This window comes from Manis pentadactyla, chromosome 4 (assembly GCF_030020395.1).
Source record: "Manis pentadactyla isolate mManPen7 chromosome 4, mManPen7.hap1, whole genome shotgun sequence".
Classification (NCBI taxonomy): domain Eukaryota; kingdom Metazoa; phylum Chordata; class Mammalia; order Pholidota; family Manidae; genus Manis; species Manis pentadactyla.
The window spans coordinates 143,318,888-143,331,610 of NC_080022.1; the positions used below are offsets into that span (position 1 = coordinate 143,318,888).

The 12,723-nt window shown below is 52.3% G+C and overlaps 1 pseudogene; it reads right to left on the bottom strand.

Annotated features, from left to right (window-relative positions):
• Positions 1–288: 288 nt before the first annotated feature.
• On the bottom strand, positions 289–6,410 carry LOC118921201 (39S ribosomal protein L4, mitochondrial-like; annotated as a pseudogene).
• Between the last annotated feature and the right edge of the window lie 6,313 nt (positions 6,411–12,723).

Here is a 12,723-nt window from a genome sequence, read left to right on the forward strand (position 1 = left end):
GGCCGGGCTTTTTTTAGTCAAATCTGGTGCCTTAAGGATTGAAGTTTCTGTTCACCAAGGATTTCTAAAGAATATGTTGCACGCTCTGAAGGCACTCCCCAGAGAGGCATTCCACATGTTTCCAGTGAGGGGCAGCCCCGCTTGATGGGGGGTCAGTGGGGCAACGGCTCTGGCTGACCAAGGAAACTGACCACACTGTTGCATAGTCTGTGTGACAACTGTTAACAAACATTAACGTGGAGGGAAAATGACATTGGCTGACGCAAGAATCAGGATAGTGGTTGGGTGTTTTTAAGAATGCATTTATTTGCTCACTTATTGGCCACGTGGATCCTGACTCTGTACTTAGGGGCGATTACCGTGAGGAGTGCAGTTTTGCACCTCATACCTACTTGTGGAATCAAGCCTGCACTCCTGGACCGAAGGACCACAACCAACAGGACCACAAATCCCGCCCAGGGGTGAATGCCCAGGAGCGGGGAGGGCCAGGAGTGAGGCCCCAGAGACAGTGGCGTACACAGGCATTCCACTGCATATGCCCGGGGTCTGACTTGCTCACAAAAGGTGAGTCTGGGCCTCTTCTAAAAACAGCACCGAGGCCCGAGCCTGCCAGGGGTTTGGCCTGGCTTGCAGCAGGCAACTGGCATGAACAGTGCAGGAAGGCGGGCGGCCGATGGGCCCTGGGGTGCGAGGGTGAGGGCTCAGGGGAGGTCGCGGTAGGGCAGGCGGAAGGGGTAGAGGGGGGTGTAACGCGAGTCTTGCCAGATTAGCTTCTCCTCCAGGAAGGCCACGGTCTGCAGGGTGAGGACCAGCGTCTGGTGCTTCAGCATGCTCTGCATATTCAGGCCTGGCAGGCGGGCATTCGGGTGCAGTCAGGAAGGGTAAGGCGGTCCTGTGTCATGAGCCCTGCAGACTGGGTTCAAATGCCAGCTCAGCCACTCCCTGGCAGCAAGACCCTGGATGACAGAGACCACAGCTCCCAACTCGAGCCGCAGAGCCTCCCACAGTCACTGCCACTTCCCACCCACAGAGCATCAGCAGAGCAGGTGAATGAGCACAATGTGCTGAGGCGGCTGTGTGTCTGTGGTCAGTGAGCCAGAGGCAGGTCCTGCAGGGCCTGTGGGCAGACAGGGCCCAGATGCAGGCGCTCACAGGCACCCCCTGGTGGCTGCTGAGGGGAGGACAGACTGGGGGGCAAGGATGGGACCTGCCGCTAGTGGTGGCGGTGGTGGGGAACACCCTGAGCAAGAGCAGGCACAGCACCCAGGACAACGGCCACTGTACTGGCCCTGGTAGGAGACTATAAGGCCAGGTGGTGAGAAGTGGCCGGTTCTGGATGTGTTTAAAGACTGGACCTAAAGAAGGGTGAGCTAACAGAGCGGAGGGCATCTGGGGCCTGAGCCACTGCAAGGCCAGTGATCTCATGCCTGTGTGACCCCCGTGTGTCTGGAGACATGCAGTGAGGAGGGGAGAGCACCCTGAGCAGGAGCTGGCATGGCGAAGGATGTGAACAGGCCTGTGTGCTCTCTGGGGACCTAGGGGCCCTCTGCTCACCCACAGCTGGGACCAGGGTGAAGGTCTTGAGTTTGGAGGTGGCGGCCACAACATTATGAGGCATGTCCTCATGTGCTCTGAAAAGGAGGCCAGGAGGTGAGTCCTGCGGTGGACGGAGCTTGGCCCCCACCCAGCTCTACCCTGCACCCTCACAGGTCCACGAGGAGCACGGAGTCCCCCCAGTGGCGGTAGTGGGCCAGTTCTGTCAGGTACTGGGGGGTCTGCGTTCAGCAGCTCCAGGGAGTCCACGATGTGCAGGTCGTCCTGGGGGGCAGGGAGGACAGTGTGAGCCCCTGATTGCTCCCCAGCCTCCTCCCCAAGGACCCCGGCAGCGCCAGGCATGATGGGGGCTGTACCTGGGCCAGCTTGACAGCGCCACCTTGAGCCCCTGTACCCGCACTTTCATGGGCAGCATGTAGTAGTAGCTCGTGGGGCCCCGGGGGCCGTGGGCAACGCCTCCTGAGGGCACAGAGGTGTGCACAGGTGAGGGGCTGGGCTGGGAGGTCAGAAATTTGCTCCAGTGATTGTGTGCACAGGCTGCCAGCTGACAGACTGAATTCCAGCAAAGAGGGCAGGGCCTTGGTACGGATGGAGAGGGAAGGCTGGATCAGACATCACCTGGGACAGGTGACTTCACTCACTGGGCCTGTTTCCTCAGCCACTGAACACTGTGTGAGGGCCATCTACCCATGTGTCCACTCCCTGTGGGGCCTTGGGAGTACAGCAGGGAACAAGATGGACAGGATCCCGGCCCTCAAACCATTTGTATTCAGAGGCTTGACTGCTGAGGTAATCACGGCTGTGTGGGGCAGCACAAGGGGGTGCAGGGGCAGGGGGACCCAAGGGAGGTCGAGGAGGAGGCATGGCCCAAACAAATCAGAGAGGCGATGGGAGTTGGTCAGGCAAATGGCAGATGACTGGGCGAGCTCTGTCTGGTCAGAGAGGGTGTGGAGGGGACAAAGGGGAGAGGATCTGCAGCCTGGAATGCCAAGTAAAGAGCTCAGACTTCATGCAAAGATGACAGGAACGGAGAAGTTTAGGAAAATCCCTCCAGGTGCTGTGGGAAGTGGGGGCCAGGAGAGGTGAGATGGGAGGGAGGGCCACAGGGGCTATGGCCACAGTCTGACAGGAGAGGCCAAGACTAGAGTGGGGGTGGGGGAGTGGAGGCCCCCAGATCTGACCCACATGGGTGGGGAGGTGCGTGGGCCTGAGTCCTACCACCCCTGCCAAGGTGGAGAGAATGGGGCTCACGAGACTTCTCACTGGGTATGTGTGAACAGACACCAAGACCTCCATTAATGCGGAGCCCCCTGCCTGCACTGCCTCACTTACCTCCTCGCCAGATCGGGGAGCGGATGCTGCCATGTCTCACATGCCCACTACCTTTCTGTGGCCAGGGCTTCCGGCCACCACCCTGCACCTCGGCCCTAGTCTTGGTCTTGGCATAGCTCTGTGGACACAAAGTGAGGAGAGGGTCAGGTGCATGAGGCCAATGGCACTGTGGCCCAAAGTCGCCAGGTCCAGGAATACAGCAGTGAGCTGGGCAGACTGGGCCTGCCACTACGGGGCCCGATGGGGGGCACAGAGCTGGGGGCTCTGCTGGACAAGCCAGAGGGTTCTGGGAGGGAGGGAGGGAGGGAGGGAAGGGAGAAATAAATCAAGTATTTCTTCCTCCCCTCCCAAAGCTGGCCTTAAAGGCAGGGGCTGTGTACCTGGCATGCAGTGAGGGCTATTTTTCAAATGATTTTAGTGTAGCTGCATCTGAGAGGAAGGGGAGTTGTGGGGAGAGTCGTAGCTAGAATCAGGAAGAGGTGCGGGGCTGGGGGCTTCTGATGGCAGGTTGATTTCACTCCTACTTCATTCCTCGGGTGATGGGGAGCCAGGGAGGATGTGAGCAGGGATAGTGACCTCAATGCTGTATGCCCAACACCTCAAATGGAACCTGGCACATGATAGGTGCCTTGTAAGTATTTACAGAATAAATAAAATACATTGTTTGTAACTTTTTTTGGCACCCTCTACTAGACTGGGACTCCACAAAGGCAGGGGGCAAACCATACAAATAACTGGATGGACTTCTGAGGGGGGCAGAGGGAAGGCAGAGAAGCCCTGATCGGTAATGGCCTCTTCCATGCTCTTGGCCTAAAATCCAAACTCCTCACCACTGCTGACCTCTATGGCCACACTGGGCTCCTCCTGGTCCCCGCCCCAGTCCTCTGCATATGCTGTTCTCACTACCTCCACCCCAGGCCCTCTGCCCCCTTTACCTAATTAGTTCCTATTGCACACCTGTGGTTAAATACCCCTTTCTCTGGGACAACTTCCCTGATTATACATCTCCACGAGTGACTACTTGATTCACGTTCACTTCTCCAACTAGATGGTGAACTTGGTAAGGGCAGGAATCTTGTCTGCTAGCACAATACCCAGTGCAGGATGGTTGTTCAGGAAATGCCTGGCAAGTGACTCGTTAGCCAATGGTTCAGGAGAATGCGCCCAGCCATCTGGAGAAGACACACTGAGGGGCTTGCTCGGCCTCTGTACTCCCACCTCACCCCCCAGGGCACTCACAATTCTCTTGAAGTTCTTCTGCCAGACGGCAACCTGGTGCAGGATATCCAGCCTGTAGAGTAAGAAGGCAACATGAGGCCCACATCCACTTAAGCTCTCCACACTTCAAAAGATCAAAACTCGTGCTCCTTCCGTCCAATTCCAGGGCCCTGTGTGCCCTGCCCCTGCCCCTCTCTGACCCCATCTCATACCACCTCCAGCCCCACTCCATTTCCATTCTGTGAAACGGGCTCCAGCCTCCATACATTTGTGCTCACTATTCCCTCTGCCTGAAACACTGTTCCCCTCGCTTGTTCCTTCTCAGCCTGCAGGTCTCAGGCCAGATATCTCACAGAGAGGCCTCTTCCTCCTTCTCACAGTACCTTACTTCTTCCCTAGCATTACAACTCGCTGGTTGCAAACTTCCTCCTGGTTTTACCCCCCTATCCCTGTGCTGTCCCCTACAGCAGACACTGGCCACATGTTAAAGTCAACAGCATTTCAGATACATCAGGTTAAACAAAATATACTACTGAAATCAATCTCACTTGTTTCTACTTAAAAAAAAAAAACTTGGCTTAGAGAAAAATGTAAATGAACACATGTGGCTCACATTATGTGGCTACACTGGACACAGCTGCCAGGCATTGGCAAGCTGTCTAGCAGGCCAAATCTGGACAGCTGCCTGTTTTTGTAAACATATTTTACCGGAACACAGCCATGCTCATTCACTTACAGATTGTCTGTGGCTGCTTTTGCACTACACGGGCAGATGCGAGTAATTGCCATGGAGATGTTGTAGCCTGCAAAGCCTAAAATACTTTCTTTCTGGCCCTTTATAGAGTTTGCTGACTCCTGCTCTAGAGTGTAAGCAACATCAGTGACCTCAATGCTGTATGCCCAACACCTCGAATGGAACCTGGCACATGACAGGTGCCTTGTAAGTATTTACAGAATAAACAAAATACACTGTGTTTGGAACTTTTTTTGGCACCCTCTACTAGACTGGGACTCTGCAAAGGCAGGGGGAAAACCGTACAAATAATAGTAATAGTGATAAACTAAGTATCAAAGTGTTATACACCGTTGGCAAGTGGCAACCCGGTCCTGGGAGTTAGCCCACAGAAGTTTGAGATCCTGGCTCTAAAGCTTGTAAGCTGTGTGACCTTGGGCAAATTTCTTAAGCTGTCTGTGCTCAGTTTCCTTATACACAAAGTAAGGACAGTAGAACCCCTTCCTAGGGTTGCTATGATGATCTCGTTAACTCAAAGGCAAATAGGCTGTGCCAGGCATATAGTAAGGACTTCATCGTTGGTGGTCATTTTTGCAAAAACCATTAACAGTAACGATAATCAACATTTCTATAGAACTTCTTATGTGCCAGAATTAACTCATTTAATCTCTTTGAGTTTTGACAATGGAGACACCGTAGGGCAAACGGAGGAAGGCAGGATTTGAATCCAGCTACTCTGGCTCCACAGTTCTGCGTGCTTAACACCTACAGGATGTTACCTCTCAGCTCTCAACCTCACAGAACTCCGCAAAGACCATCATCCTCTTTTGACAGGTGGAGAAACTGAGGCTGGAGCCCAGATCATCCTGATTCCTACCACCCACCCCTCCGTTCCTCGGCCACCCAGTTCCTCTTTCCAGCTTCCTCTCACCTGGGCGCTGTAGAGAAAACTTCGGGGTGCAGCTCGGCTAGACCCACGCGCTCTTGCTCGTAGTCCCGCAGGGACTCTATCCAGGATTGTACCGGACGCCGGTGCGGGGATACCGGGAGCTCGCACCTGCGCAGCACAGGCGCCTGGGGAACTAAAGCGATTGGGAGGTCAAGGGTCAGAATTCCCTGTCGCCGGCCCTCCTGGGCGACCCTGGCAACCTCACCCGCGCTCGCCACCGGCTCTGGCTTCTCCGCCAGCTGCGCGGCCTCTTCCGCCAGTGCGTTCAGGCTCTGTAAACGGTGGGCGGGAGTAAGAGACAACCCCGGTCCCTCCGGCCTTTGTCCTCAGACCCCGGCCTCACGCGGCAGCCGGACGGCCACAGCCAGCCCCGCGCCCCTGCCCTAACTAGCTGCAGCATCTCCGCACAGCTTCTCACGCCGAAAGGTCAGAGCTCCCTCCAGACGCGCGGGACGCCTCGCGATGACATCACGCTCGCGACACCGCCCGCCCCGCTTGGATTCGATGTTGGAAAGCGGGGCATGCAAGAGCGAGGGTGTTGGGGCCGAGCCCAGTGTGCCCCCGCCTCCGCCCCAACACTGCCCGGCCAGACCACAGTTTTCACGCTTGGCCTAAAGGGCCCGGCACGACCACTCCACAACGCAAACCCACAGCAAAAAGCCCCGCCCCCTCCGTAGGTCTTGTCCTCGAGTACAGCCCCAAAGAGCTGGTGAGGTAATTCAGCCAATGAGAGCTCTCCTGCCCTCGTTCAGCCAATGAGCGTGCTAAGTCTGGAGGAGTGGCCCACCCATGGCTGGGAGGTTCTGGGGCGGGCACCTAAGGGAATGTGACCAGTAACTGTCACTCTGTGGCTGCCGGTCTCGCCCTCCAGGCTCCGCCCCCTCCTGGCCTCCGAGATGTTTTGGCGTTGGTTTTTCTGTGCCCATCAGCGTGTTTTTGCCTGTTTGCTTGTTTGCTTAAATATAGGGCCTTAGCTCCCAGAGAAAGCCTCAGGAATGCGCTTGTCGGACAGTGCTTCTCCTCGTAGATCCTCCGGGCAGGTCTGTGTTCCTCTCTGACCTTTCGGGTTAGGTCTGTGTCACCCTCACCGTCACCTCCTAAGCCAGGGTCCTGTCCCCTGCCAGGGCTCTCCGAGAATAGTGGGGAGCAAAGTGGGACTCCACAGATCCTGGATTGCCTCCCTCGTTGCCTGTCCTCAAAAGAAATCCAAAGGCTCATTAGGTTCTTTGCCACACTTACCGCAGGACCTCCAGGGGACGCCACGAATCCATAGCAGCCTTCCCTGCCGGGCCAGGCCTACTCACCTCGACCGAGCTTGGGGGCCCAGCAAACATGGTCTCGGAGTTAACTGTTTCCTCATCTGGAAAATGAGGAAGTCAGAAGACTTCGATGGAACGATGGAGGCAAAGCATGGTATAGCACAAGGTGAAAACTTACTAAGTAGTATTGTTGTTGTTGTTATTATTATTATTACTGAATGTGAGTTTTGTCATCAAAGCAAGGCCAGAGCCAAGGCAGAGGACTCAGAATGCTGTGGTAAAGATGGGGGTGCCTTTTTTGTTTTGTATGTGATGTATAATATGTGGATATTTTTGTGAGGTGTTAATGAACATTTACATTTCATTGTGTATTCCATCCCTGCAAGAGTGACTGAGGATGTGTGTTTAAAACTCGTTCGCTTTGCAATTTAAAAAGGTCTTTTAATCCTTTATTTTGTAGAGTTGGTTCATCTTATGTTTGCATAGGTAATTCATACACCTGGTAAAGAAACTTTCAAAAACTACAAAAGGATAGCTAGAGTGAAAAGTCTGTCTCCTCCAGCCTCTGTTCCCTGACACTCCCAGTACCCCTCCCAGAAGCCAGCACTACAACCAGTTGTGTCTCCTCCCAGAACCAGTTTAGGATTTTACAGGCAGATTTACACAGTGCCCACTGTGTCCGCCCTGTGCTCTCCAGTGGGCTCCTCTGGAGCAGGGAGGCCTCTCCTGGGTGGGTCTTGCATGTGGAACCTTGGGGTTGGGCTGCATCTTAGGATGTCCCTCGCCCAACCACGTCTCCAGTCACACGGTTTTTGCTACCTGTGCTCCCTCTCTTTTCCCAGCTGGTGGCCTCAGGAGTTTCTCTTGCCTGACTTCCCTACCCTGTGGGGAAGAGTGGCTTTTGTAGAAAGTATACCCTGACGTCCGTATTTAGCAGCTCCACTGACACGTGTGGCCGGAGCTGGGCCTGTCCCCCTAGTCCCCACAGATGGCGTCCTGTGGAACCTTGCCCCTGGGGCCACACTCCTGGTGGCAGGCCCTGGCCCTCTGGAGACCCTGAGCGCCTGGGGCTGACTGCAGCACGCCTTTACCTGGCAACTGTGTGGTTGGGGGGCTGGGGGCCATGGAGCCCACAGCAGTCAGGTGGCGGCGCCCGGAGCTGTCTCTCTGTGCCTCCCTCTCCCACAGCTCCCCCTCCTGGACCCCCTGTGTCTTGCAGGCAGCTGGTCTCAGGCAGCTCCAAGCCTTTCCCACCTCATTTATGATTTTCTAGGCCACCACGCACTCTTACCCCGGAGGCGTCTCCAGCCACAAGGCTGCACCCCACCAGGCCTCCCAGCCCCTCCCCAGCAGCCCCTCAGGCCTTCAGCCTCTGGCTTCTCCAGCCCCAACCCCCTCCCTGTTCTTTTTGCTGCCTCTGTATTTGATTGGGTACTTTTGTGCGTCTGACTGGGACAGAGTGCAGGGGTAATATGGGGCCTCCTGACCCTGAGTCACTGCTGCCCCCTGAGTGTCATGGAGACCCATCGAGCCTTCCAGCCTCAGCCCCCTGGCCCTCTGCCCTGCTCATGGGCTCTTTTCTGCCTGGAGTATCTCCTACTCTCCCTTTCCCTGGGGACACTGCCACCCTTCCCACACCCTCACCCTTCAAAACCCAGCCGCAGGTGCCACCCCCGCATACACTGTTCTCCTGCTGCGCAAGGGGGCTCGGGGCCTTCTCTTCAGCTCTGCATCCTCCTTCCAGAAACCAAGGCTCTGTGAATGTCTGAAGGATGAGCGGGTGGGTGATGGCGCATGCTTGGGTTCTGGGGGGTTGGAGAGCCTCTGGTTGGTGTGGCAGCCTGGCCCAGGACCTGACCACTGCCTCCTACAGGAGCGCCAGGTGTGGCCGTCCCCAGGTGGAGGCATGTTGTCTGAACCGCATCCCATGGGTATGCCAGCAGAGATGGACATGAGCTAAGGTCTTGGAATCATGCCTGCCCCCCCTGGCTGGGTCCTGCTGCACCAGTCCTTCCTAGAGTGCTCCTCCCTTCCCTCTGAGGCTAGCTCTGCTCACATCCAAGCATCTTTTATTTTTTTAATTTTGGTATCATTAATGTACAAGTACATGAGCAACATTATGGTTACTAGACTCCCCCCATCATCAAGTCCGCCCCACACACCCCATTATAGTCACTGTCCATCAGCGTGCTAAGACGCTATTGAATCACTGCTTGTCTTTTCTGTGTTGTACTGCCTTTCCCGTGTCCCCCCACTACATTATGTGTGCTAATCTCGTAATGCCCCTTTTCCCCCCCTTCACCCTCCGTTCCCACCCACCCTCCCCAGTCCCTTTCCCTTTGGTAACTGTTAGTCCATCCTTGGGTTCTGTGAGTCTGCTGCTGTTTTGTTCCTTCAGTTTTTTCTTTGTTCTTAGATGAATAAAATCATTTGATACTTGTCTTTCTCCGCCTGGCTTATTTCACTGAGCATAATACCCTCTAGCTCCATCCATGTTGTTGGAAATGGTAGAATTTGTTTTCTTCTTATAGCTGAATAATATTCCACTGTGTATATGCACCACATCTTCTTTATCCATTGATCTACTGGTGGATACTTAGGTTGCTTCCATTTCTTGGCTATTGTAAGTAGTGCTGCAATAAACATAGGAGTGCATCTGTCTTTTTCAAACTGCATTCTTAGGGTAAATTCCTAGGAGTGGCATTCCTGGGTCAAATGGTCTTTCTATTTTGAGCATTCTGAAGAACCTCCGTACTGCTTTCCACAATGCTTGAACTAATTTCCATTCCCACCAGCAGTGTAGGAGGGTTCCCCTTTGGGTTATGACTTTTATTTTGAATTCTTTCCCAGGAAGATTGGTTATATCTATCTCACCAGGCCCTCTTTCTGGCGTTGTCTGAGTGATTTTGGACTGGACCAGGTTCTTCTGCCTTTTCATGGCGATAGAAGTTATTGCCGGCGAGTGGCATGTGTGTCAGCTGGGAGAACAAAGTCCCTTCCTGCTTGCTGATCTCCTTGCCCTCTCCACTGCCTGTGCCAGTTACCTGCACACAGGGAGCAGTCTCTGGTTTGATCCCCTGAGCTGCCATGGGCGGGGTGGCCCTCAGGATAGCCTAGGGCACTGTGTGGGTCACAGGTGCACAGCGTGTGTTCTCCTGTGAGAACAGCACCTCTTCGTGCCTTCTGGACTTTGCGCCGGCTTCCTCTGCTTGTGCTGGGCGGCTGAATGCTGGGGACAGCCTCTGGGCCGTCCCAGTTAGCTGCACGCTGGGAGAAGACTCTGTATGGTTGCTGTGGGCGGGGCTGCTCCCCGGCTGGTCTGCAGCAATGGTTGGTCAGCTGGTTTGCTTGCAGTGCCTGTGGGGGTGGGGGGAAGGAATGAATGGCAGGCTGCTTATCACCATGAGGGGCTTCAGAGCAGTGCTGCATTGCCACCATGGGGTTAGGGTGCCTGAAGTTCCTTAAAATTCCCAGCCTGCTGGGCTGAGTGTTCCAGGACGATTTTGTCCACCTGTTAAACCCTTGTCCCTTTAAGACTTTTAAAGTGCCCACTTTTCTTTTGTCCCAGGGCAGCAGGCTGTGGGAACCTGTTCACAGTGGCAGTCTCAGATTTTACTTTTCTGTTTCTAATATCCAGTACACCATGCAATGTGTGTCTGTGCTCCCAATGCAGATTACTAGGGCTGGTTATTTAGGAGTCCTGTGCTTCCACTCCCTCCCCACTGTGATTCTTTTCCTCCTGCCAGTGAGCTGGGGTTGGGGGTGTGCTCGGGTCCCACCAGGTCACAGCTTTGTATCTTACCCTTTTCGTGAGATGCTGAGTTCTCACAGATGTAGATGTAGTCTGGCTCATGTACTGTATCTTCTGGTCTCTCTTTTAGGGATGGTTGTATTTGCTGTATTTTCCAAAATATATATGGTTTTGGGAGGAGATTTCTGCCACCCTACTCACGCCACCATCTTGAGAAAAATCCCATTACCCTTCTTAAATGTAATTTATTAGTATGGTAACCTTCCAAATTCCTTTCTGTATATTTAACAAAAATACACACACACAAACACACATATCTGTACTTTGTAGATTTCTTTTTGCTTCATTGGATAAAATGGTGCCATACTTCAGTATGGTTCTGTAACTTGTGTTTCTAATTTACTAAGTAATAAGCTTTTCATTGACACAGATCAATGTAACATTAAGACTACATGGGAGCTTAGTAAATGATAAACTTTACATTTCAAAATAGTAAAGAATGGCTGTGAGTTAGCCACCCATTCGGAGAACAAATTTCCATCTACACCATTTGCAAAAACAAATTCCAGGTAGAATAAATAGTTAAACTGAAGTATATTAGAAGGAAATGTTTTTCCTTAGAAGAGGGAGGGCTTTCTTAAGGTTTTTATGATAAGTTAACTTTTGTAAAGGAATGTTTAACACTGCAGGGGGTGGTAGGGCACTCAGGCACGGAGCAGCAGGGCTGTGCCACCCCAGTGGGTACAAGCAGGAGACTTCCAGGAGCCAGACCACCTGCCACACCAGAGAGCTTCACAATTCTGTGAGAAAATGGATTGTAAAGCTAGATTTCTATGCCCCAAGATATTCAAGTTTGAGGGCAAAATAATGTTTTCAAGCTTGCAAGGATTCAGATTAACACTTATAAATTTATCTAAAAGAGTTCCTAAAGGTTTTATTCCAGTGAAATAGAAAGTGAATTTAAGCCTAAAAGAATTGTCAGGTCTGCCAATTCAAAATAAAAAGCAGGGAAAATCTGTGTAATTGTACATTACAATGTGAATTTGCTAAATGAAAACACTCCAACGATTTCAGCAGGAGAGGCACCAAGGCTTATGTGGAGAGTTACAGCTAATTCTCTTGCTGGTGAGCTTGTGTGTGGGAGCAGGAAACAGAAATTTAGGCTCACTCTCATTGTAAGTACTAGGGGTTTACGTGTTAAAAAATACAAAATGCCAAGGTAAGACCCAGCAATGCCATTCCTAAGTATCCAGGAGAAGAGAAAATCTGCCCCACAGATTGTACACAAAGACACTCATTATGGTCTTAGTCATGTTAGTCAAAAACTGGAAATCCAAAGCTCCATCAGCTGGTGAATGGGAAAACATTGTATGTGATATTCATATGCAAGCAAACTATGGATACAGAGATTGAGCAAAAGGAGATGGAAATTAAGAAAAAGGAACCAACTATTGATAAACATGATACAGAATTTCAAAACCATACTAAGTGAAAGAAACCAGACACAACAAATGACATACTGTATGATTCCATTTATGTGAAATTCTAGAAAAGATAGAACTATAGTGACAAAGCACATTGGTGGTCACCTGACTGAAAAGGACATGAGGGAATTTTTTGGAGTAATGGAAATATTCTATATTTTAATCATTGTTAAACAGCTATACATTTGCCAAAACTCATTGAAGTTTGAAGAGTACACTTAAAAATGGGTGAATTTTATTAATACATATCTCAAAACTACATACCATGAAAAACAATGATACCCACTAAAAGTATAAAAATAGAGTAGCTCCAACCACTGTAGGGTAGTGGGGAGTAGGATGGGGTTTTCAAAGCAGTCACCCACATTGAGGGGGCTGCCTGCAGAGCCCCACCAGTTCCAGCTCCAACTGCTGTGTCTTCCCAGCACAAGTGCCAGATATGC